This window comes from Pongo abelii, chromosome 9 (assembly GCF_028885655.2).
Source record: "Pongo abelii isolate AG06213 chromosome 9, NHGRI_mPonAbe1-v2.0_pri, whole genome shotgun sequence".
Lineage (NCBI taxonomy): Eukaryota > Metazoa > Chordata > Mammalia > Primates > Hominidae > Pongo > Pongo abelii.
This window is the reverse complement of record NC_071994.2, coordinates 2693139-2717379: the sequence shown is the minus strand read 5'-3', so window position 1 is coordinate 2717379 and position 24241 is coordinate 2693139. Positions and strand designations below refer to the sequence as shown.

Genomic DNA, 24241 nt, shown 5'->3' with positions numbered 1-24241 from the left:
CTGGAGGATCCACTCCCAAGCTCATACAGGAGGCCATTTACAGGAGGCCTCAATTCCTCACCACAGGACCTCTCCAGAGGGCTGCTAGTGTTCTCACACCATGGTGGCTGGCTTCCCCCAGAATCAGTGATTCCAGTGAGAGGGCAAGGAGGCTGCAACTCCTAGTCTTGGAAGTCATGCTCTGTCACTTCTTCCATATTTTATTTGATAGAAGCAAATCACAGTCCAGCCCAAACTTAATTAGAGGGGAATTAAGTGCCACTTCCTGAAGAATGGATTGTCAAAGGCCTTGTAGACACATACTAAAACCACCACAGCCACATGGTACCCCAGGTAGGTTTCCCTTTCTTTCCCATTTTTGTCTTTTTCCCCCCAAATTACATCCATCTTCTGAGCCTGCCTAGCTTGATTAGACTATTCTCATCATGTTCTCTAAGGACCTTTACTGCCAATGACTCTGCACCCACTGCTCACCAGAGGCCTGGTGGGTTTCATTTCAGCAGCCTTACCCTCTACAAGCACAGAGCTGGGAATGGAGTAGGCTCTCTGGGTTCTCTGCAAATATCTGTTCTCACTACAAATACCGATCCAGGGACCTTTAATGCGTAAAACAAACTATAAGCATGAGAGAGACGGGGATGGGGCTTTTTGTTAACACCTCTCCCAGGACTCAAGAGATAATCAGAAACAACTTCCCAGGTTGGCCCTGGCTGTGGCAATGTCCTCAAAGGCCTGGGCCCACTTTTCCCTGGCAGGCTGAGGGGATTGTTCTTGGCTGGGGGGCAGCTGTGGAAGTGGCAGGCCTGCACAGGAAGGGGGGCACACACCCCGAGCTTGGGATGCTTTGTGGGAGGAAGCTGCCTCTGGAAGGTGGTGGTAGAAAAGGCCCTGCAGGCAATGGGTCTGGCAGGCCCAGTTCACTTCATTTTCCCACCCCCCATGCCTGGCACCCAACCAGGCCCCAAGCAGGTGCTCAGGAGACAGCTGCTGAGTTAACCCGCGTCGAAGTGGGGGCTCTGGGAGAGTTAGGTTCGGCTAATCAAGGCTTGGCTGAGCAATGCCCAAACATATACACACACAGCACAGCTGCCCTCCCAGTGGGAACTGGCCCACACCCCGTGCTGCCACTCATGGAGACCGCCTGAACTCCAGACCCCCCACTCGTCTGGCCTCACGTTATCACTGACCCCAAATGCAGGAACGCAAATCTGCCTGTGAGGACAGGCTGGGAGTGACCCTAACACAGCACTGTTGTCTGAGGGCATTCCCCGAGCAGCGCATGCTGAGGCTGCTCTTGCAGGGGGGCTGAGATTGTCCTGGAACGGGGGCTTCCCTGAGGGAGCAGGACCTGCATCTGTCACACTCTGTCAGCCTGAGCCATGTGCCTCTCCCTGGGCCCTGGGTAGCTAAGACAGCGATGGACACCACAAACAGGCCATGCCACAGGGTGACAGTGCCCCAGAGCCACAGAGTTGTCACTGCAGCTGGGTGGAGGGATGGGGGCTGACCCCACTATATCCAAGCCAGATCTTCAGAAACCCTACAAACCCATCCTTCCCTTGGGCTCGCTCGTGGTCATACATGCACTAGGGCTGCTACCCCTGTTGGATGCTGAGGGCTACCTTAAGCTCCTCCCTGTCCTCAGCCAGAAGTCTAGACAAAGTTGCTGCCTGAGGGAGCCCAGCCTGGCACTTCTCACACCTGCACAGATGCTCGCTTTCTCCAAGCCTCCCATCTCTCACTGGGTGAAGGCAAGTCCCCCGTAGCCTTCCCCCTCACCCTGCTGCCTCTCTTCAGTTCTCTCTCTGTTCGGCAGCCAGAGTGACCTTTCTAGAAGGGAGATCTGATCCTTAGCACTGCCTTGCCCAAAACCTCCTAGAGACTCCCCACTGTGCCTCACCTCTGACGACAGCCTACAAGGCCCAAAAGGACCCAGAGCCTGCCCATCCTGGTGGGGATGTGATTTGGGTGGGGACATAAGTGCATGCCACCTGTGGGTACTGCAGAGACCTGGGACAGGAAGTCAAGTAAACATGTCTCAAAGGAACACCCGTCTCATGGGCTCAGTGGGAACAGAGTTGACAACAGGCCCATGTACCTGAAGCTGTCAAGTTGGAAGGGAAGCCTCAATGCAATGCAGGTGCAGGCGACACACAGGCCACAGGAGGAGGAAGATTCTGGAACAAGGACATGGGCTGCAGGGTCAGCAGAAACCTATGACCAGTGAAGGAAGAAGGTGGGGGTTGCAGGATCACAGAGCCCTTACCCAGGACAGCTGCAGTGGTGGCTGTGTGCACCAATGCATGCAAAAAGCCTCCCCGAACGGGACTGAGGAAGGGCCACAGAGTGCCAACTGCAAGGGCTGACCTTAAGAGCAGGCTTCCTGGCAATGCATCAGCCACTCAGGGATAACCCTGAGGTCCTAACCATCCCCACTCCCCCATGTTCCTGTCCACTCCTGAGAGCAGGGTGGGGTGGGGCCTTTCTTCAGAGGAACTGCGGAGGCGGCCACGTGGCCCTGGGCCTCTCGGCTTCCGAGGGAAGCAGCAGCTTGGGAACCTGGCTGGGTCTGCAAATGGCTCCACCCTTAGACTCCGAGGGTGGGGGCAGAGTAGGGAGAGAATTGAGGCCCACAGAACCCCTTGGCCAGGGCCTGCCACACATCCTGCTGCTTGGGTGAGGGGCTCCCACAGCAGTTCTTTCTCCTGCCTTGCACTGCAGAAGAGGACTGGTGTTTCCCCTGGGACACGGCCGGGGCTCTGGGCCCCATCTGCACTTCTGTGTTGGCAAATGCAAAAGAATTAGCTCAGCAACTTCCTCCCCTAATCCCCCACCCCCACTCTAAATACCTTGGAATCAAGAGAAAAGCCGAGTGGACGTTTTGAGCCTAATTCTCTTCAGCTGTGAGTGCGTGTGTGCGTGCGTGTGTGCGTGCGTGCATGAGTGCATGCGTGCGTGCGTGCGTGTATGCGTGCGTGTGCGTGTGCGTGCGTGTGCGTGTGTGTGTGCGTGTGTGCGTGCATGCTCTCGGGTGCACAGGCTTGCAAGGGAACCTTTTGAACCCCAAAGAATAAAGCTGGCGGGAGTGCAAGGAACGTTAGCTCAGCCCCTACCATGTACAGATGAGGCAAACCAGACGCAAAAGGAGAGTGGGACCTGCCCTCTGTCACATGGGGAGGTCAGGGAGTGGCCACCAGGTGCCCAGGCTCTCTGTCTCACACCCACCCCTGCAGCCTTGAGTCCCAAGAAGGTGACAAGGTGCAGGCACCAAATCTCAAAGCCTTCCACAATCCACAGAACAATTCAGAAAGGGAGCTGGCCATGACTGCAGCCCCCTCCCAGAATTCTGCCATGGTGCCCAAGGCCAGCCCTGGGCTCACCTCCCAGCCTGCCTGGCAGCCCCAATCTGCCTCTGGGGCTGGCCTGGAGTCCGCCCAGCCTCACATGCTTCTCTAGCCAATTCCCACGTGTCTCTTGTCGCCCGATGAGACAACAAACCCCTCTCAGTCTCGGCCTGTTTTCCTCTCCACTCTTCCCCCAAAGGACTAGAAGAGGCGGGAGTGGGGGCACACAACAGGTGCGCTGGGCTGGCAGGCGGCGCTGGCTGATTGACGGCGCCCCGTGTGTGGCGAGGGGGTGAGGAGCAGAGGACACAGGACTCAGAACTGTCCTTCCTGACGTCTGGTGAGCTGGTCACAAACAATAGTGACAGGCTCCTTGGCCTGGCAACCCCACTGTTAAGAGTAAACTCAGGGAGACCTCACACAAGCACACAAGGTGAGGTGACCACGGAATATCACAGCAGGGAAGTTTGTCAGGGAAAAATCCAAGTGCCCAGGAGCTTGGGGTCTGAGGTTCCAGGGTTAGGTAGAGGGCAGAGGCAAGCCCAGAACATGAAAATCTGTATGAACGAATCAGCTACTTGTAAGATGTGTCCCCATCCAGGCCCACAATTAGAACCCACAGTTTTGTTAAGTGTAAGACCAAATAAGCTCAATCTTCAAGATTTTACAAATCAGTTTTCAAGATAAAAATCCTAACCAACACCCTTTGTCACTCTTCAGTAGGAGGGTGGACACCATTTTAAGTGAAATTGATTTAGGAAGCTTTTCAGCCTGTGTTCAACATCCTTGGATAAAACAACAACAAAGGTTGGGAGACAGCTCTGTGTCCAAGAGCGAGGACTGAGGGAGTCCACCAGGGCACCTCCATCTGATGCAGCTAACAAAGGCCCAAAGAAAAATGGCCACATTTCAAAAATCTGTCTTTCCCACCAGAATGTAAACCCCACATGAGTAGGACTTTTATTCTGGTGAAATCTGTGAAATGACTCTGAAGACCTGGGCTCCTGCTCCCCTGACCTCCCGGGGAGGTAGAAATGGTCATGCAGGCAGGGTGACCAGGGGACGATTCTGGCCTCCTGAGGAAGGCTGAGGAAGGCCAGAGGAGGCCTGGGGGCCACAGTGAGGCTGGAATTGAGCTGCACCCCAAGCAGCAAGAAGGAGCAGGACAGGGGCCTGAGGCCATGCTCAACTCAACATTCCTGACCCTGTCTTCTGACATAATCTCTCTCGTTTCCTATCTCAACGGATCCAAGAGGCTGTCAGCATCACCTCCATCCTACAGGCGGGGAAATGAGACTTGTAGGTATCTCTGCATTGCAGAGTCCAGGCCAGGGTCAGGACCCCAGCCCTTCCCTGCTCTTTTTGGTCAGGGGCAGAGAATAATAGTGGTCACCGAGTGGGAGTTGTGATCCTTTGGATGTCAAGAGAGAGGCTTGGCAGAGAGGAAGCAGGCAGACAGGCAGCTGATAATCTGTCCTGAGGAGGCAGGAAGGTGGGAAAGCCACTTGGGAGCTGAAGTTCCAAGCTCCATTTTCCCCTCAGACTTCACTTCTAAAACACAAGTTCAAAGATAATAACTATCAAGAATTTCAAGACAGTGACATTACAGCATGAAACCCTGAGTCTGGGGTGCACCTGAGCACTGGCTCTGAGTGACGGCACTGGTTGCACAGCTGCCTCTCGAACAGGCAGATGACAAAAACCTCCCAAGCTAGGTGGTGAGGGTGGGCTGCGCCCTCTGATCAGACACATGACCTCCCTGGGCCAGTGCGAAGGGACAGGCGCCCAGGGGACATGTCACTTGTGCCCAGACTGCCTGTGGGCTGAGCAGGAGGCAGGGAGTGGACTCATCTGGGCGCCTTGCTGAAGGCCAGAAAGGAATCACTTGCTGCCTGAAAAAATGACACCATTTTCTCTTTCTCTTCTGGGCTGAAGAACAACAAAACCCCCAACCCTGTCACCCTTGGAGAGAGATTCCTGGCTCTCCCGTAGACATATATTTTCGGCAGAGGCAGTGAAGATGAATGGCCTCCTTGCGTGCCTTGGTGGGGGGACGGCTGGCTCGCTTGGCTGGCTCCAACCTCCCCCTTCCTCCTGTGTTTGAGGTCAACCCTGGGTTGGGGTTGTAACAACTTTCGAGAACATATCCAGAGTCCTGCATTCCAACACTGTTTTTGCAGTCCACATGGAAGGGCCAAACTGCCCCCAGCCTTGCCAGGGAAGCCTCAGGGTGTGAGCTTCTAGAAGGGACTTTTGTGACCCAGGCTTTTGTCCCCAGAGTTTATGGCAATGCTTGGCATTCAGAAGGCGCGCGCCAGCGGCGCGGAGGGAACGGACAAGGGGAGGGGCCAGCAGACGCGGTCAAGTGTCACGCCCGGGTGGGGGATGGGAGGTGGGCAGGGCGGGCCCGGCCGGGCGCTGGCAGGCACGGGGCGCCCTCGGCGCTGCCCTTTGCCAGGTGGGTGGCCTGGCATGTCCCGGCCACCCCTGCCACTCACCCCCTGAGGTCCCAAGTCCTCAGGGGTGAGCGGCACACACGGGTGTTCCAGGCACAGCAGTGGGGGCTTCAGAACATCCCGATGCCCTGCATGGACCGCCTGCGAGGGGGGAAAACGCCTCCCGCACCCGGTGCTACGGCGGTAGACACCTCGCCCCGGTTCGAGGGTCGCTGCAGCGGCGCCGGCGGAGGGGCTGGTCTCGGGCGTGGCCTGGACGCCCACAGGCCTCCACACCGAGGGCCCACAGCAGCGTCGGAGTGCGGCCGCTGTCCTCACGCGGTCACCCCGGGGTGGTGAACACATCACGCAGAGAACTGGCCCGTGTCTCCGGCTCACCCCGGCGATGCCAACGCTGAGGCTGGCGCTGGCCCCGGCCCCAGCCCCCGGTGGTGCCCAGGGACGACGGGTGGGGGCAGGGAGGGCGGTGGCTCGCGCCACCTCTCACCCAGCCAGTGCCTCACGCGGCACTGGACCCGCTGGGCCAATCTGAGCCCGGGTGGCATCAAAACCAGACCCTTTCGGCCAATGATAGGACACGGCACATCACTTTCCGCACCCAGCCAATCCGTGCAGCGGCCCGCCGCAAGCCTTCCCCTGCTGCCGCCCAATCAGCAGGTGGGGGGTGGTCGCCACGTCAGCCGCCGGGGGCAGTCGGAGCGCTGCAGCAGTCTCCAGGCAGAACGGTCGCCGCGTCGCCTCAGCACGGACCTCCAGGAAGCTCCTCAGCAAGATCCTGCCAGGGCGCCCCTCAGCGTGGCTCTCCCCGGGGTTCCTCAGCGCGATTCTCCGGGTGCGCCCCTCAGCGCGGTCCTCCCCGGTGCGTCCGTCATCGTGGTTCTCCCCGGCGCGCCCCTCGGTGAGGTTCTCCTCGGGGCTCCTCAGCGCGGTTCTCCCCGGGGCTCCTCAGCGTGGCGCTCTTCCAGGGGCTCCTCAGCGCGGTTCTCCCCGGGGCTCCTCGGCGCGGTTCTCCCCGGGGCTCCTCGGCGCGGTTCTCCGGGGGCTCCTCGGCGCGGTTCTCCCCGGGGCTCCTCAGCGTGGCGCTCTTCCAGGGGCTCCTCAGCGCGGTTCTCCCCGGGGCTCCTCGGCGCGGTTCTCCCCCGGGGCTCCTCGGCGCGGTTCTCCCCCGGGGCTCCTCGGCGCGGTTCTCCGGGGGCTCCTCGGCGCGGTTCTCCGGGGGCTCCTCGGCGCGGTTCTCCGGGGGCTCCTCGGCGCGGTTCTCCCCCGGGGCTCCTCGGCGCGGTTCTCCCCCGGGGCTCCTCGGCGCGGTTCTCCCCGGGGCTCCTCGGCGCGGTTCTCCCCGGGGCTCCTCGGCATGGCGCTCTTCCAGGGGCTCCTCGGCGCGGTTCTCCCCGGGGCTCCTAAGCGCGGTTCTCCCCCGGGGCTCCTCGGCGCGGTTCTCCCCGGGGCTCCTAAGCGCGGTTCTCCCCGGGGCTCCTCGGCGCGGTTCTCCCCCAGGGCTCCTCAGCGCGGTTCTCCCCCGGGGCTCCTCGGCGCGGTTCTCCCCGGGGCTCCTCGGCGCGGTTCTCCGGGGGCTCCTCGGCGCGGTTCTCCCCGGGGCTCCTCAGCGTGGCGCTCTTCCAGGGGCTCCTCAGCGCGGTTCTCCCCGGGGCTCCTCGGCGCGGTTCTCCCCGGGGCTCCTCGGCGCGGTTCTCCCCGGGGCTCCTCGGCGCGGTTCTCCCCCGGGGCTCCTCGGCGCGGTTCTCCGGGGGCTCCTCGGCGCGGTTCTCCCCGGGGCTCCTCGGCGCGGTTCTCCCCCGGGGCTCCTCGGCGCGGTTCTCCCCCGGGGCTCCTCGGCGCGGTTCTCCCCCGGGGCTCCTCGGCGCGGTTCTCCGGGGGCTCCTCGGCGCGGTTCTCCGGGGGCTCCTCGGCGCGGTTCTCCGGGGGCTCCTCGGCGCGGTTCTCCCCCGGGGCTCCTCGGCGCGGTTCTCCCCCGGGGCTCCTCGGCGCGGTTCTCCCCGGGGCTCCTCGGCGCGGTTCTCCCCGGGGCTCCTCGGCATGGCGCTCTTCCAGGGGCTCCTCGGCGCGGTTCTCCCCGGGGCTCCTAAGCGCGGTTCTCCCCCGGGGCTCCTCGGCGCGGTTCTCCCCGGGGCTCCTAAGCGCGGTTCTCCCCGGGGCTCCTCGGCGCGGTTCTCCCCCAGGGCTCCTCGGCGCGGTTCTCCCCCAGGGCTCCTCGGCGCGGTTCTCCCCCGGGGCTCCTCGGCGCGGTTCTCCCCGGGGCTCCTCGGCGCGGTTCTCCCCCGGGGCTCCTCGACGCGGTTTTCCCCGGGGCTCCTCGGCGCGGTTCTCCCCTGGGACTCCTCGCCACGGTTCGGTTCTCCCCGGGGGCTCCTCAGCACGATTCTCCTCCGCGCGGTTCTCCTTGGGGCTCCTCAGCTCGGTTTTCCCCAGGAGCTCCTCAGCGCGACTCTCTGGGGCTCCTCAGCGGGGTTCTCCCTGGCGGCTCCTCAGCGCGGCCCTCCCCATCTCTCTGGGAGGGTTTGAACACGGTCAGCACGGAACTGGGCGGACGGCGCGGGACGGGTGATCACTGGCGTTGCTGAGGTGAGCTGTGTGCCCCGCGGCCGTCCCAGATCACAGGCGTCAGCAGTACAGCCTGGCCTGGGCAGTGCGCTCCCATCTGCACCTGATGGACAGCGTGGCCAGGGTCCAGGTCCAAGTTCCTGGCCGCGTCCCAAGAATCGGATTCCAGGTCTATAGTTCTCATGGTGGTTCAGAGTGGGCTGAATTGGGATTGGAGTCTGGAATCCGCATCGTGGTTCTGAGTCCGCGCTATTGGGATGGAAGTTGGGAATCCATGTTGTGGTTTTGAGTCAAAGCCCGAATTGGGACCGGAGTCGGAAATCCACTTAGTGGTTCTGAGTCAGGGCCCGAATTAGGATCGGAGTTGGGAATCCCCGTTGTGGTTCTGAGTTAGGTATCCTAGTTGGGATCAGAATTCGGGTCTAGGGTCCACATCCTGGCTGGGAGTTTGCCTGAGTTGGGATCTGAGTAGTTGGGGTCCCAGTCAGTCCAGGTCTGGAGTCCGCATGGTGGTTTTAGGTTGGGCCTCATTAGGGACAGAGGATCGGGAGTCTGAGTTGGGGACCTGAATCCCTGTCTGGAGTCTGCATCATGGCTCTGAGTTGAGATCCAAGGGAGGTCCGAGTTGGCGACTGGAGTTAGGGTCTGGAGTCTGTCTTTGGGTAGAGGTTCTGAATGCGGGGCTCTGAGTTAAGAGATTGGGATTGGGGTTAGAGGTCTGAGTGGGGTATGGGAGTCAGGAATTGAAGTCGAAGTTCTGCATCTAGGTGGGGATTCTGAGTCAGGAACTAGGGGGCGAAGTAAAGGTTACAGTCTGAGTTGGGGGTGGTGATCACCTGCCAGGTGAGAGGTAGTGGTAGAAGTCTTGGTCATATTGGAGATGAGAGTTGATTGGATGGTGGTCTCAGTCTGGGTAGTAGGCTTGAAGGGCCACCACTATGTTCAGATCCCAGTGCCCCACTGTGGTCCCTGAGCAGGTCAAATAGCCTTTTCTATAAAATTGGGGGTAAGAGTGCCTTCTCACAGAACTGTTCTGGGTATAAAAGAGAATAATTCATCCAGGTAGAATAGTTCTGTCTTAGATTATCACAAAGTATAAAAACTTTCCTGATAATATCCACATTTGATGTGCATTTACCAGTTCTTTCTTTACTGTGGTGCCCCTCTTGCTAGACCAAAAGCTCCCAGGGAGGAACTCTGTTTTGTTTTCTGCTGCCTGCTCTGTAACCAGCCAAGAGCCTGATACACAGCCTTACTCAGTCAGTACTTGAAGGAAAGCAGGCAGGCAGGATTAACCAGATTTCTATGGTGTCTCAAATGATCCATTTCTGCACCTGTTTTCCAGATACTCACTAGGAGAAAAATTTAAGGATTGAGTTGCTTGATTATGGTTGTATTTTAATGTGTTTCCTAACATGCTGAGGAGAAAAGTGGGTCTGTTTCAGGATTTATGCTCCAGCTAGAGGGATTTTTTAAAATTGCGAATCAGAGCATGTCCAAATTCAGATAGACAGCACAAGAAAACTATAAAGAATTTCCCTTACGAATGTAGATGCAGAAGTTCCGTGTACAATGCTAGCTAACTGAATCCAATAATATATATTAAACAACAATTCTTAAACAAGTGGGATTTCTCTTAGGAATGCAAAGATGATCCAATATCAGAAACTTTATCCATGTAATTCACATTAAGAGGCTACAGGAGAAAAACCATATGGTTCTCTCAATAGAGGCAGAAAAAATGATGTGATAAAGTTTAACGCCTATGTGTGATTTTGGGGTAGTGGAGGACACCACTTAGCAAGCCAGGACTAGAGAGGAACTTCTTCAACTTGATACAAGTTATAAACCAAAACTTAACTTTTCAGTAAACTTGATAGAGAAATTAAAAATGTATCATTCTCTTTAAGATAAGGAGTAGGCCAAGGATGTCATCCTGGCCATACCCTAATACAAGAAAAAGAAATGGAGATGTGAGGATCGGGTAGGAAGTGATAAAACTTAGTGTAGCTCATAGGATTGATGGTCTCCATAAAGGTTCTCAAACATTTTGGTGTTACGACTTGTTGTATTCTTAAAAGTTATTGAAACCCCCAAAGGGCTTTTCTTGATAGAGATTCTATCTATTGATAGTTACCATCTTAGAAGTTAAAACTAAGAAATGTTTAAAGCAGAACTATACAAGCACATATTCCAGTGGGGTCATGGTGTGCTGCCTCTGGAAAACTCTTTATCTTTGTGAGAATGAAAGAAAAGGCAAATAATGTCTGAGTATTATTATGAAAATGTTTTTGACCTTTCCTGAAAGGGTCTGGGGGACTCTCTGGAATCCCTATACTACACTTTGAAAATTACTGGGCTACATGGAAAAAAAAATTAAGGAACTTACAACTAAAGAGAGATTTCAGATTTCAGAGAGGTTTTGGATATAAGATCAGTGTACTCAAAACAAAAAACAAAAACAAACCACATTTCTTTATGCCAATGGCAACTGACTAAAAAAAAAAGCATAACAGAGATTAGGACAGCAATCAGAATAGCAACAAAATTTATATCAGTCTAGGAATTAATAAAGACCATGACTTTTATGGAAAAAATTTTAAAACTCTATTGGAGGATATAGAGGGAGATCTTTCCATATGCAGAGACATTTTATTTTCTTGAGTGGGGCAACTTGGCATTAGAATGACGTCAGGATTTTCCAAATCTGTAAGTTCAATAGGACTCCACTCAAACTTCCAGTTGGAGGGCTTGAGTAATTTAACAAACATATTCTAAAATGTATGTGGAAGAAAAATATTTGTAAATGCCAACTGAACTTTTGAAAAGGAGAGCAGAGGACTTCTGCTGGCAGATACCAGGGCACACGCCAAGCTTCAGCAATCAGAGCGGTGTGGTGACAGAGGCCCACAAGAGAGCTCAGAGGTAACTCCAAGTCTAGAGGAAGGGGACATGTGATAAAGGTGGCACCACATATCAGTGGGGACTGTTCAGAAGATGATGTTGGAAAGCCAGCCCTAAAATGGAGGAATAGGAATATGGATTCCTAACTGAGCCCCTAGGAAAAGTAGGCTCCAAATGGACTAAAGATTTGAAAGCAAAAGGTAGTTGCCATTTGTTTAATAGTAGAAAAAATGAATAATCTCCAGGGCCAGGGTGGCCGTGGGGTTCTTAAACAGGATCCAGAAAGCACAAACCTCAAGACTAAAATGTATGAACTTGAATGCATTAATGATTATGGATTAAGGATTTCTGTTAAATAAATCCATCATGGCAAGGGTCAGGACTGTTTTCATAATAATACTAAGGAAACGATTTGCGTTTTTCACTTTTACACTCATGAATTTAACTTTGCCATGACTAGTTACAAGATAATTTGAAACAAAGCTGAGGAGGGAACAACAGCTAAAATATACCAGAAAGCACCACAAATCATTAAGAAAAAGGTAGGAAGATTGCCAGTTTGCAGGAGGGTTAACAAACAGATGAAAATTTGCCCAAGCTAATCAGTTATCAGAGAAATGTAAATGAAAGCAACAGCTATTCTTCATAGAAGCGTTAGAAAGTAGGATAAGGCCAAGTGTTGGCAGAAGGCAGGGAACAAGTCTCCCTGTGTGCTGCAGGTGGGGACGGAGACAGGCACAGACGTTCTGAAGAGCTGGCCAACACTTCTTCCTCAAATAAAATATTTTATACCTGTGGCCCAGCAGTTTCCCTCCTAAGTAAACATGCTGGAGCAGTTCTCACCCAGAACAACGAGAGGCTGTGTGTGTGCATGCTCAGGGCAGCGTGGCCCATAGGGGTGGGCAGTTGGAGCTGGTCACTGTGGTTAGGAGCAGGGGACTAGATGTACACTTCACAAGATAGAGACGTGTGGAAACACAGTGCTGAGTGACACAAATGCCAAACAGAACGAGGGCCTCAGTACATGACTGTGTATTTAAATTAAAATTACACACCACCCAGACACGCAGTACTAGGGAGTGCTCGTGAGTGCACACACACACAATGATATAAATAAATTACCCTGGAGCAGCTGTTTGTGTAGGGAGGAGAGCAAGGATAGAGGATAGAGATGAAGTGGAAAAGCATGGAGAGGAAGAGAGCAGCGACTTTATGCAGACCCTTACAGGGTGACAGTGTTTCATAGGCTGAGGGCTGTGATCAGCTCTGTGCAGAGTCCCAAAAGCCAAGAACGAACGAATGAATGTGCCTCCATGACTCTCCTGCCAGATACCCTCTAGTGGCTTCTATTTCTAGGAAATAAAATTCAAATTCCGTCAGGTTTTTACAAGACCTGCCCTGCTTACCTCTCTGACCACTGTCCTCCCTCACTGAGCTTTGGCTCTGCCAGCCTTCTTCTTCTTTGTTAAATCTGCCAAGTATCCCTCCTGCCCCAAGGCCTTCACCACCTCTGCCTGGCTTGTCTTTTCTGGTGATCTTCCCTTGACAATTCCTTCTTATTTAAATCTCACAGGAAATTTTGCTCTGACCTGCCGTATCTGTCATCCCTTTCAGTCACTCACTAGCTGAGGACTACATTTCAAGTCTCTGCAAAGCACAGGCTACGCTTTTCTAGGCATCTACTTATTTGTTGGCTGCCTATCTCTTCTACCGGAAGGGAGGCCCCAAGAGAGCATATCTGTCTTCTGTATAGGGTCTGCACATGGTGGGTGTGTCACAGATTTCTGTTGAATGGTTTCATTCATTTATTGAATGAAGGAAGAGGCCAGGCCAGGAAAGTGTGCATCCATTTTCACAACTCAGTGAGAAAGCAAATAGCATGTCAAAATCTGACCCCTTGCAACCAGGGTTTCTTAGCCAACCACACTGGTAATGCTTGGGACAGGATGTATCTTTGTTGTGAGGGGCTGTCATTTATATTGTAAGATGTTTAGCACCCTGCCTCGTCTCTACCTAGTAGATATTAGTAATTCTCCCATAGTTGTGATAGCCAAAAATGTCTCCAGATATTGCCATATGTCCCCTGGGGGGCACTGCAGATGACAACCACTTCCTTAGACCAGCTCTTGGGACTGGGATGGTGTCTCTGCTCTGGCTCTTTAAAGGCAGCAGGCCCTGGCTTGCATCCTGCCACATCTAACACCTATAGCCTCACCACCTCTGTGAGAAAGACCCTGGCCCAGGCCTGGCCAATCAGAGTACCCTCTTCCCTGGTCAGCAGTATAATTTGAGTTTGGCAAGCACTTCCAGTCCCACAACCTATGGGTTGCCACCCAGAGGTTTAGTTGGAACTACGTTTCAGCTGCAGTCCCTCAGCCATCTATGGCATGGGCACCTGTGGCTTGACCAAGTTGGAGGTGGCCTAGAGAGGCCGGGCTGGGCCTGCTCACCTTCTCCAGTTAGTGCAGACTGATGAATGAGTGGTTCTCGGCGGATACCAGATCCAGGTTTGCAGTACACTCCAGGAGGAGGACGAGAAGGGTTTCTCTCAGAGCAGGCCTGGATGGGAGGGCAAGGGGTGGCCTCTAATACTGCCTTTCCTTCCGGTGCCTTTATCAGCCTGTGCCATGCTCCTCTGAACTGGCCGGCCCCAGCATGTCCAGGTTACTGGCAGGAGCCTGGATAACCCAGGGTTCCAGTCAGACCAGCCAGGAAGGCCCAGGAGGCTAGAGCGCACCCAGTCTCTGGCTGCTCTGTCTGCGGAACTAAAAGCCTTTCTCCCAGAGCCTTTCGTACGGCTGGGCGAGGCTCTTGTTTGCAATTTAAATGTGGCCTCATTTATGGAAGACTCCCTGCTCCTCCGAAAAGCCTTGGGTTCAACCTCCCTAGCAGCCCGGGCCTCAGCCAGGAGAAGAAATGGATCTAAAAGGCCTTTCTCCTGCTAATTGTAGCAATTAGCATTAGAGAATGGGGACTCGATGGGGGGCCAGCGCCTGGCAAAACAAGCTTATTCCCAGCTTAGGCCCAGGCCCAGCTCCACACACTGCTGCTTGGCCAGACTCAGCCCCCACCCAGGGTCTGGCTGGCTTCAGGGCAGGGAGAGAGGGCCCAGGCCTGCGGGTGCTAAGAGCAGTTGTGGAGGGCGTGCATCTGAGTTGTTAAGACTGGTAGCTGTACAGGTAGCCCTGGGCTATGACTTGTGGTCCTCTCAGAAAAGGGCCTGACTGGAACGCAGAGCCAGACCAGATATTCATGAGTGGATCATAGAGTGCAGACTGAGGGCTATCTGGTGATGTGACAGAAAGTAGTCTTGGAGCAAATGACTCTTAGAGAGTAAGGAGCCATTCCCCTGTATGGCTAACTGGATGCCTTTCTCTCCCCCTACTCCAGAAAGGACTTCCTGTTCCTTCACTGAGTGTGCTTGCTTATGAGGCTTCTGAGAACCAGGAGAGTTCAGTGGGCCTCATTATTGAGCGTATGGGCACCACAACCTGCTTGAGACGTAGGCCATGCTACAGTTGATTTTAGCCAGCTTGCTGCATCTACACAGCACAGTGCCTTCCCAGGCAGTGAATTATGTCTAACAGGCAGGGGAATGATCATTGCCTCATTTTAGGGATGCAGTCATTCAAGAAATATTTGTCAAACACTCACCAGGTACTAGACCCTGGCCCAGAGGGAGGGATTTGATAGGAGCAGGGACCTGCCTACCCTCCGAGGGTTTGTGGACAAAGGGGAGAAAGACTAACTAATGTTGAAGGACCATTTGCACCCTGAGGGGAGTGCTGAGGCCTGGGAGCACAGAAGGTGTATAGCAGGAACCCACTGGAACTAGCCTGGGGTCTGAGAAAACTCCCTTGGGGAAAGTGGCAGGGGCAGGCCAAGGGCCCTCTGGTGGTAGGGAGCCCGTGAGCACCTGGGATGGAAAGAAGCCAAGCATCTGAACTACCAGAAAAGCAGCTGCAGCATTAAGCAAGACCCACAGGTCTCTAAACTTTGAAAGGATTTCTGTCCACTGAGTAGATAATTGATTGGAATGGGGCGGGGATGTGAGAATGCCAGTTAGGAGGTGCCTGCAGTACAGAGAAATGGTGGTCTATCAGGACAGTGGCAATAGGGATGGAGGGAAGCAGGGAACCTCTAGAACTATGGATGGGTGAAGTAAGCCTGGCTTGGTGATGGGCTTGATGCAGGTGGTGAGGAAGCGGGTGTATCGGAAATGACCCCAGAACTTCTGGCTTGTGCCACTGAAAGGATGGGTGACAGACAGGGGCCTTCAGTAGAGTGGGCTATAAAATGATGGAGGCTGTGGAGAGGAGGTGGGGGCAGGTGACTGGAATGTGGGTCTGGCTGGGTTGGAGCGACATTTGGGGGGTCAGGGCATCACAGGTGGTCTGGAAGCCCTTGGTGCTGAGGGAACAGCTTAGGGAAATGGCTTGCATAGAGAAAGTCACTGGCATTTAGTAGCCACGCCAGAAGGGAAAACCTGCCAAGGAGACTGAGGATAGAGCCAGAGAGATGGCAAGAAAGCCAGGAGAACTGGAGGGATGGAAAAGAGGACCTAGGGGTCATGGTCCTGGCAGAGGTCACACTGGATCCAGTGCTTGTGATTCTCTGATTGCTGGCAGTGGATGGCCACTGGCCTGCAAATGGCCCTAGTGGAATGTCCCCTGCCTGTGTGGCTCCCTGTGGGCTGCCTTTCCCCTGGACAGATGGGGAGAGACCCCTTCCCCACCTGGTTCTCTGTTTCACCCTTGGAACTGTGGTGGTAAAGAGGACCTCCCCACAGTACATGCAGGGAACAAGCTCGGCTGACTGCCTCAGGGAGGCCTCGTCCTTGCTGAGGTATTTCATAACCTCACAAGGATAGAGAAATCCCCCCAACTTTAATGCAAAGCCAAGCAAGCTGAAAAATGGCCTTGAATAGGCTGAGATGAAAAAACAAAGAGGCTGTCAACATCAGAGACTCAGTGGGGGCAGGGAGCTTCAGTGGACTCCCCACAGACAGCAATTCCTGGGCTTCTATGCCCGGACCCAGAGGCCTGAGCCAAAGATGTCAGGATGGGTGGTCACTGTAAGTGCAGTGGATTGCAGCTCAGAGGCAAGAGATCGCCTTTTTCTTGTCATCTCTCCTTCCTGATTAGTGGCTCAAACAGCCTTCCGAGACTCAAGGGGTTAACTGCAGATCCTCTAACTCCTCCACTTGCTAATTTTTAAACACAGCTGAGCTCTGAGCACCCCTCCCAAGGCTGTGAGAGGCCAGAGGCCAGCACAGACTCTGCACTAGGTCTGCACATCCTCCACCCCTACTGTTGTCAGGAATCTGCAGGCATCTAGAACAAAGGTTCCTCCATTATTTCCCTCACCCAGCATATCCTGATACCTGAGCCAAGACTTCACCCAGAGCTTTTGCCCACTTCATTGATGGTCTGGTGGGCTTTTGTTGACACATACCCGTGACTCCCAAATGAACCTTTAAGGTTGGCTTAAAGCAGCTGGGACCTACACATGACAAAACCCAGATGGAAACAGTGGCTTACACTCCTAAAGATACCTGTTCCTAACAGTGGGAGTGCCAAAGCCTGGAAGCTGGAAGCCAAGGAGACAGGGAGCTCCCTCCTGCTGACCCCCTGCCAGGCCACATCCACCTAAGGGATTTGGGATCATACTCCATCTTCAACCACTGGGATCAAATGGAAAACCCTCAGGAATTCTGAGAGACAGCCCCTATACCTATGTGCACTGACACACATACACTGACAAATATGCATTCTGACACATATATGAACATGTACATACATGTGCCCCACTCCCTGCCAGGAGGTGGGTTCTGTCTCATCATTGACATGTTACTTCTTGTCCTTCCCTAGGCCCAGTGGCACTTTCTTTGTGATAGGTGCTGAGACCCCCCACCGACTGGGCCCAGTGGCTGTTCCCAGGACCCAGCCTCTGCTCTTAGCTTACCCAGCTCTAGCTCCCAGGACCCCAGCTTTTCGCAGGGAGAGAGATAGCTCTTTTGGTCTGGCACATGTTCCATGCCAAGTAGTTGAAACAGCAGCTGCAGGGCAGCCTCAGACTTGACATCATTTAATCCTTGTGACAATCCTACAGGGAGGAAGACACTACACATACGTGCAGATGCAGCAAAGAGCAGCTCAGCCACATGGAATGACTTGCTTGAGGTCACCGGACACTTGACACAACAGAGTTTAGCCCAGTCTCTGGAGAGACCAGCCTTCCACATCCTGTCATGCTGAGGAGGGCTGCCAGCTTTTGTCCCTGCTCCCCCAGTTCTAACCCTGGAAGAGTGATTGTCCCTGCTGTGCCTTCAGCCCAGACAGAAGCAGGCTAAGAGAGGGGAGAAGAGGCAGGGCTGGCCCTTGGAAGGCTCACCTTCCTCACCAGTTCTCTGCTTGGGCAAAGGTCTTCCAAGCAGCCAAGCTCTGAGGCTAGTCACTGTCATCGTCGGGTGAGGCAGCCTGGGAGTACCAGAGGTTGGAGCAGTTAGGAACCTTCCCCAGGGAAGGGGCTGGATAGGCAGGGGTGGGTGCTAAGTGGCAGGCCACAACCAGGCACCTGGGAGGGCCAAGCACCACACTGAGAACGCAGTGCTTCCCCTCCCCTCCTAGGCTGCTCAGGAACCCATCAGTCTCCTGTAAACAAATGAGACTAAGTCTCTGGCACTCTTGGCCCAGGTGCAAAGGGCAGCTGCCCCTGCAGCTACTCACTCTGCCCTGGCCCTCTCAGGAGGCTATGTGACCTCTGCACTTGCTGGCTTGTTTTGTTCCTAAAATACCTGGATGCTTGAGAATCTAGACGACACCACTGCTAACAGATTTCCACATCGTTCATTCTGTGCTTCATGCTGGGACAGGGACCATAAAACAAGGTGACCCAAAACTTTCAGCAGAATGCAGGTAGGCAGAGCAGAGGTCTCTGGGAGTGTCATTCCAAGGCAGTGTCTTCCTCCTCCCCTATGCTCCCCATTTCCCAAGAGTGGGCTTCTTCTACCCCACTCAGGCACCTCTTCCCAAGGCTGACCTAAAGGCCTCAAGCTCTGTGGATAGGGGCAGTCCTGAGGTGGCATTGAGTCTTAGGGTTGGAGTGGGAGATATCTGTGCAAAGGCTGATAGGAACATCCTCCAAGGGCTGACTTCAAAGCTTGGCCTAAACCACTGCATCAAAGTCAGCAAGCTGAGCTGTTTGCACAGAAAAGGAGGAGGGGCAGGCCCTTGAGCCACCTGTAGCTCTCCTTACGGTCTCAGGCTTTCACACCAGGGCAGGCCTTGGGCCAGACTACCCAACTTCCAGGCCGGATATGCCACTGGGGTGGAGGAGGTAACTGCCCCTCAAAACCCTGCAGCCCAGGACTCCAGGATTCCAACCCAGGGACCTGCAGGCTCCCCTGCTCTCCAGATCAGACCCCTACTCTCAGAGCCCTAGGCCCAGTGGGGGAACAGCCTGTGAGAGAGGCCTGTGTGGGGTGGCCCTAGCCCCACCTCAGCTTCCAGCCTGACCTTGCTGCATGACCTCTGGCCCAGCCCTCTCCACCTGGAGTGCCATCTCTCTTTGTGGGGCCAGGTGGGTTGTGTGTGGGGGAGGGCAAGTATATAGGTGTGGTATAGGTGGAAACTGCCACAGTACCCAGCAGCAGCTCAGAGCCGGGCCACCCAATTTGTATGCCAGCCCCAGCTGGGCCTAGGCACGTGGTGTGTGGAAATAAACAAAGCAGGCAGCCCTAGGGTTAGGAGGCAGGTCCAGAGCTCACCCAGGCACAGCACAAGATGAGTGCCTGGCCTCAACGAGCGAGCACTGGCTGCTATGCAGCTGTGGTGTGGAACCTTGACACTAGGGCCACTGGCCTGGCTGTGTGACCTCTACCTCATCACCCAGAGCAGGGCAACCAGAGGCAGAGCCTCAGTGTGGTGTTCTCCTGTGAAATAGTGATGGCACAGGCAGGGGCTGGGGCCCAGTGCCTACACAGAGGATCAGCAAAGGATGGCAGTTATTGAAACTTCTACGGGGAAGTTCCCCAGACACGAGAGGAAGACCCCCATGGAAGCTGTGTGTGTAACGTGCTTAGATTTTCCAGAGTCTTCATTTTCCTTGTCTAAACAGAGGTCATGGCGCCTCCCTCTCAGATCAAACAGCCTTGTATGAGTGGCTACAACCTTTGGTGGGCTCAGTGCAGCCCCTCCTGCCCCCTTGCTTGGGAGCTGTCTGTACAGGCCTGGGGAGCTGCGTGGGGTCTTTCCACCTCAGCCTGTCTCCCCACCCCCACCAGGTCCCCTGCCTGACTCCAGCATACCCAGGCCCTAGAAGCACCAACTCCATGGCTGCAGCTGAGTGGAGTGTGTGCCTGCCCAAGCCTAGAGGGGTGCTGACCCCTCCCTCACACGAGGAGACATCAAAGGGAAGCAGGAAGCAGCGGCCTGGCTGACCCACAGCGGGTGGGAGAAGTGCAGCCTCACAACTGCTGGGGATTTTCCATCCCACCAGGATTTCCGCGGGACACCCCAAGTCCAGCCTTTGAGGCTCCTCAGGAACCAGAGTTTGGCCTGGAGCCAGTTGGGGCAGAGGAGGGGGGCCAGGCTGGGTGGCTTAGGGGTGTGGTTAGGCCTGCTAGGGGGCTCCTCTTCTCAGTCTCCCCATGATTTGCTGGTTACTGGCTTGAAATCTGGGCCCAGACCCATTCCAACACTGAACCCTGAGCTCCCTGAGACCTGGCTGGCAAGGACAGGTCCCAATTTTTACAGGGGCCTGAGAGGAATGGAGAAGGGATCTCTGCCCCTTCCCTTCTCAGTCACACCTCCTTGACAGGGGGTCATCAGAGTGGGCTGTGGTAGGTGCACCAGGGAAGGGACCATACAGAGGAGGCTGGTCTCAAATCCTAGGGTGCCTGGGATGGCCCTATTGAAATGCTGCAGCAGCTCCTGTGCAGGCAGGGATCTGTATGGACAGCTGGGTAGACACAGGTGCCTACTGACCTCCCAGATCCTTCAGCAGAGCTCAGCCCTGAGTGACAGCCCAAGGCAGACCTGGCTACCTTAGCCTCTGGCTCACAACCCTCAGCCAGAGCCCTGAGAGGCCTGGGATCTCAAAGCTGCAAGGTGGGAGGCCAGAGGAGAGAAGCCCGGAGCTGGTTGTGATGCTGGCTGAGTGAAAATTGCACATGTCCCAACACTGCGATGCTCCCTATCCAGCCTGGGCTTTTGGCAGACTTCTGTGCTTTGAGGAGGAAGCTGGCTCAGATTCCTCCCCTCCCTGTGCAGTTGTGTGTCAAGGTGTACTTGTCACACCCAACTCAGGATATCTTGCATCACTTTTTGGGTCCCTGTCCCCCAGAGCTGGGACTGCTGAGTTTTAGCCCTAAGCTCTTGCTCCCGTCTTAGCAAGTCAGGGCCCAGTGTTGTCCTTGCCTTTGCATCAGGATGGTAAGCTGGGCATGCTCTGCATCACGGAGACCTGCATGGACCTGGATTGGGTTGCCTCTATCTTCAGGCTGGTCACTGGGCAGACACAAACCAGGGCTTCTGGCCAGAGGGGACAATGGCTCTGAGTTACTTTTGCTGCTCTTTAGGGGTGAGCAGGGGCTGCTTGTGCATCATAGCGCATCACAGGGGATGCACATTTACAGTTGAAAGCTACTGGTACTGGGTAGAAGTGGGGCCGAGTAGGACTTCCCAGCCTTGAACATGGGTTTGTCATCCAACTGGGACCCACATTTGATCCAGCAGCCATGCTCTGTGCAGCCTGGGTCTGAAGGCAGCCACGCTCATGTGAAAAGTGCTAGTAGCCAAGCTGCCATTCTAGTCACCACAGCTGTCCTTGCAGGAGCACACTGCCCAGGGCTGGGAGCTGTCATTTCCGTGACGGGAGTGAGACACAACACTGGGTGAGGGTGGGGGTATCTGTTGGGAATTATTTCAAAACAGTTGTGGAAACTTGGCAGTGGAGGGGCTCTGGGCATAGGTATCCACAATATCCCAGTCAGGGGTTGGGGTACCCTGGCTCTGCTGATAAGCCCAAGTGAGCATACTCCTCCTCCAGCTTGGAAAAGGTGGGACAGGCCAGGTGACACTAGTGTGGTCTGTGGTCTGGCCTCCCAAGCCAGTGGCAGTACTGGGGTGGCAGACGTTTGCTGTGTGCTATCCCAAGGCCTAAAGGTCACACAGCGAGGTTGGAGCAGGGTTTTGGGCAGGATGAGTAGGTATTGCTGTGCTCTCAGAGAGGTGAAGCAAACCCCAAGCAAGGGGGCGAGACAGGGCAAAGGCCTACACTTTGCCATCAACTCAGGCCTACTCAATGCTGGCCCTGTCCCTCCCCTGCCCCTGCCCCATCAGATGGTGCGAGCTGGTGGGGCTTAGAGTGAGCCCCCCTGACTCTCCTTGGTGTGGAGTCTGAGGCCCAGAGTATACAGGCCTCATCCGTGTGACCCAGCAGGAGGATGGGAGAGTGGGCCCAGAACTTGGTCAGGCTCATCCGTGGAGAACAAGTTCTTCCCTAGTCTAGTTGTGGTCTGAGTCCTGGATGAAGCAGGAGGCAGCCTGGGAAACAGGCTCGTTCTAGTAGGAATCGCATTCTCAGGAACGCTGACTGTGCAGGGCCCTTTCTCACTGCCACCTGGGAGGATGCCTGCCTGCTGGCCATTTGGGCGGACTGTCAGAGCACCCTCCCTGGTGTCCCAGACCGAAGGCCTGAAGTCCACATGGGACCCCTGAGCTTCTGGTACCTGTGTGGGCTTGTCCCCTCAACCCTGAGTGGAATGGCAACAGCCAGCTGCAACCCTCCTAGCTTCCTGTCACGTGCTGTATGGAAGGGCCAAGAGCTGTAGTCATCTGCAGATCCTCCCACTGCACCTGTAGGACTAGCGTCTCCTGTCTGGATGTGAGCAACTTGCTGGTGGCCTGTGAGATGGGAGTTGCACTGGGTTTCTGGATAAGGGCTTCTTATTCAGGTGACAATTCTATGTGAAGGAGACCCATGGAAACACATCTATCCCCTGCCCATGTACCAGGCAGAGATGGTACCTGCCCATGTACCCTCCATGACATGGCTGGGTCCCTGAAACATCAGACAGATCGATACTCTGTGTGCATGTTTGTGGGCAAGACACAGTGGCATGTGTGCCATGGAGTTTGGTAATGGGAGGACTGAGTAGTGCCTCTGTGTGTGAGCTGTCCAGCCATCCCCACGAAGGGGGCATTCCATGCAGATGGGGATCCTCTCCAGGCAGCTTCTTCCACACCTGATTAGCTGTGACCATCAGACCCCCCTTGCCAAAAGGGGCCCTTCCCTGGAATCTGTAATTCTCACAGGCTGTCCCATACATTTTAAATCCAGGAAATGTGCTCACCCATGAGACAGGGATGGCAAGAAGATATGAATGAAAAGCAGCCAGTCCGTAAAGTTGGAAGCCATTTCACTCCTTACCAGGTACAAAGATAACATGCTGCATGGATCAGGGACACAAACTTACCTACCTTATGATGTAGTGAAAGAATCTGTAAAACTTTTGTCTCAGCATACTCCCTGGAGGAAGCCAATAACAGGAGGCCTTGACTAGGAGACCTCAAGCCTTGGCATGTGCCCAGACCAGTGGGGAAGGAAGGCTGGGAGGCAGTCCTCCCTTACCCCTTTTCTCCCAGGCAGACCTACCCTGGGTTCTTTCCAGGCCCCTCCGCCCGAGCAAGTGCTCAGTTGGCCACTAGCTCCCTGCAAGTCCAACAAGCCTTTCTTTCCTGTTCCTTCTTCAAGGAAGGCTTAGCCTCAACTCCGGGGCCACAGACAAAGGACAGTCACTCTCCTCTGTCAGAAAGTCATTTATGGGACATGGAGAAAGCATCAAATATATTGCTTTTCCAACACCTAACAGCGGAATAGGAGGAATAGAAGGGGAACTCAGCCAGAAAGTTCTGGAGCATAGTCTTTTTGCCAAAAGAACATGTTTTCAAATGAAAGAGGTGGTGCTGGGGCACTGAGGAATCAGGGGGATGGACCCCACTGGAGCTTGTGTCATGCTGGCAGCAAGTCCCAGGCCTCAAACACATACCTGGGCCACCTCAGGAGAGAGACTGCAGGGAAGAAATGAGTTGCAATGCTCCAGCCTAACCAGCTCCCCTTTTGTTAATCCAATCCCAGAAAGTACTGGGTAGGGTCAGTTAACAGACAGCTGCCTGTCTCCTGGCAGAGTCTGACCAAGCCCCAGTGGGCGCTTCTCTTCCTAAGTCCTCTGGTGTACCCCATTCTTCAAGGGAAACGGTCCCCTTAAGAATCTATGTGAAAGGGTTCTGAAATTGCTGTACCAGTTAATGAATTATTTACTCTAAACAATGTCTTGATAAAGGGGGAGGATGAAATTAGCTGATGTTGACTAAGGAGAGACAGAGTTGCCAAGGAAATTCTTCTAAATGAAAAAAAAAAAAAGTAAAAGCAGTCAGCCGGTTTTGTCTGACTATGAAACGTGTCATAGAGCATGCACCTTTGGCCATCTTTCGCATTTATGATTTGGAAGAGAGATGTAGCAGTGAGTGTGGGGCCAGGGAGGGGAATCCAACAAAGCCATTCTGCAAGCTAGTGGCTGGGATTTTGGGGTATAGAGTAAGAGCAGCCAGCCTTAGAGGCCCACGTCATCTGGGCTGCCTCAGAGCTAAAGCTAGGTAACCAGAGGGAGTAAGGAAAGGCCTGAGTCCCAGGCTAGGCTTTTCACAGTTGTATTGAGATGGGAAAGTAAGGGATGTTCCTTGCAGCAGATGCAGGGCCCAGTTGGCTAGAGTAGTATTTGAAATAAATTGGCATTTCAGGGCAGTGTTTGTGATGCCAGTCAGTAGGTAGGGGCTTCTACCCCTTTTTTAAGCCTTGCTCTATGTTATAATCTCTACTTCTTCTCAGAAGTTTGAAATGTTTACTCTGAACTAAGCTCTATGCTTTAACAAGTTATGTTTTAATAGGAAAACTGTCATTGATGGAATCATA

The 24241-nt window shown here is 54.5% G+C and overlaps 1 protein-coding gene and 1 long non-coding RNA gene across 2 annotated transcripts in view; one reads left to right on the top strand and one right to left on the bottom strand.

The window, feature by feature from the left end:
• Positions 1–24241, bottom strand: part of KCNQ1 (potassium voltage-gated channel subfamily Q member 1) — a 407444-nt gene that overhangs the window by 145379 nt on the left and 237824 nt on the right. The gene's annotated exons all lie outside the window — the stretch shown is intronic.
• LOC129048560 (uncharacterized) lies at positions 4289–23712 on the top strand. Its single transcript, XR_008510985.1, has 2 exons — positions 4289–6698; positions 22610–23712. It is a non-coding gene; the product is annotated as an uncharacterized LOC129048560 (long non-coding RNA).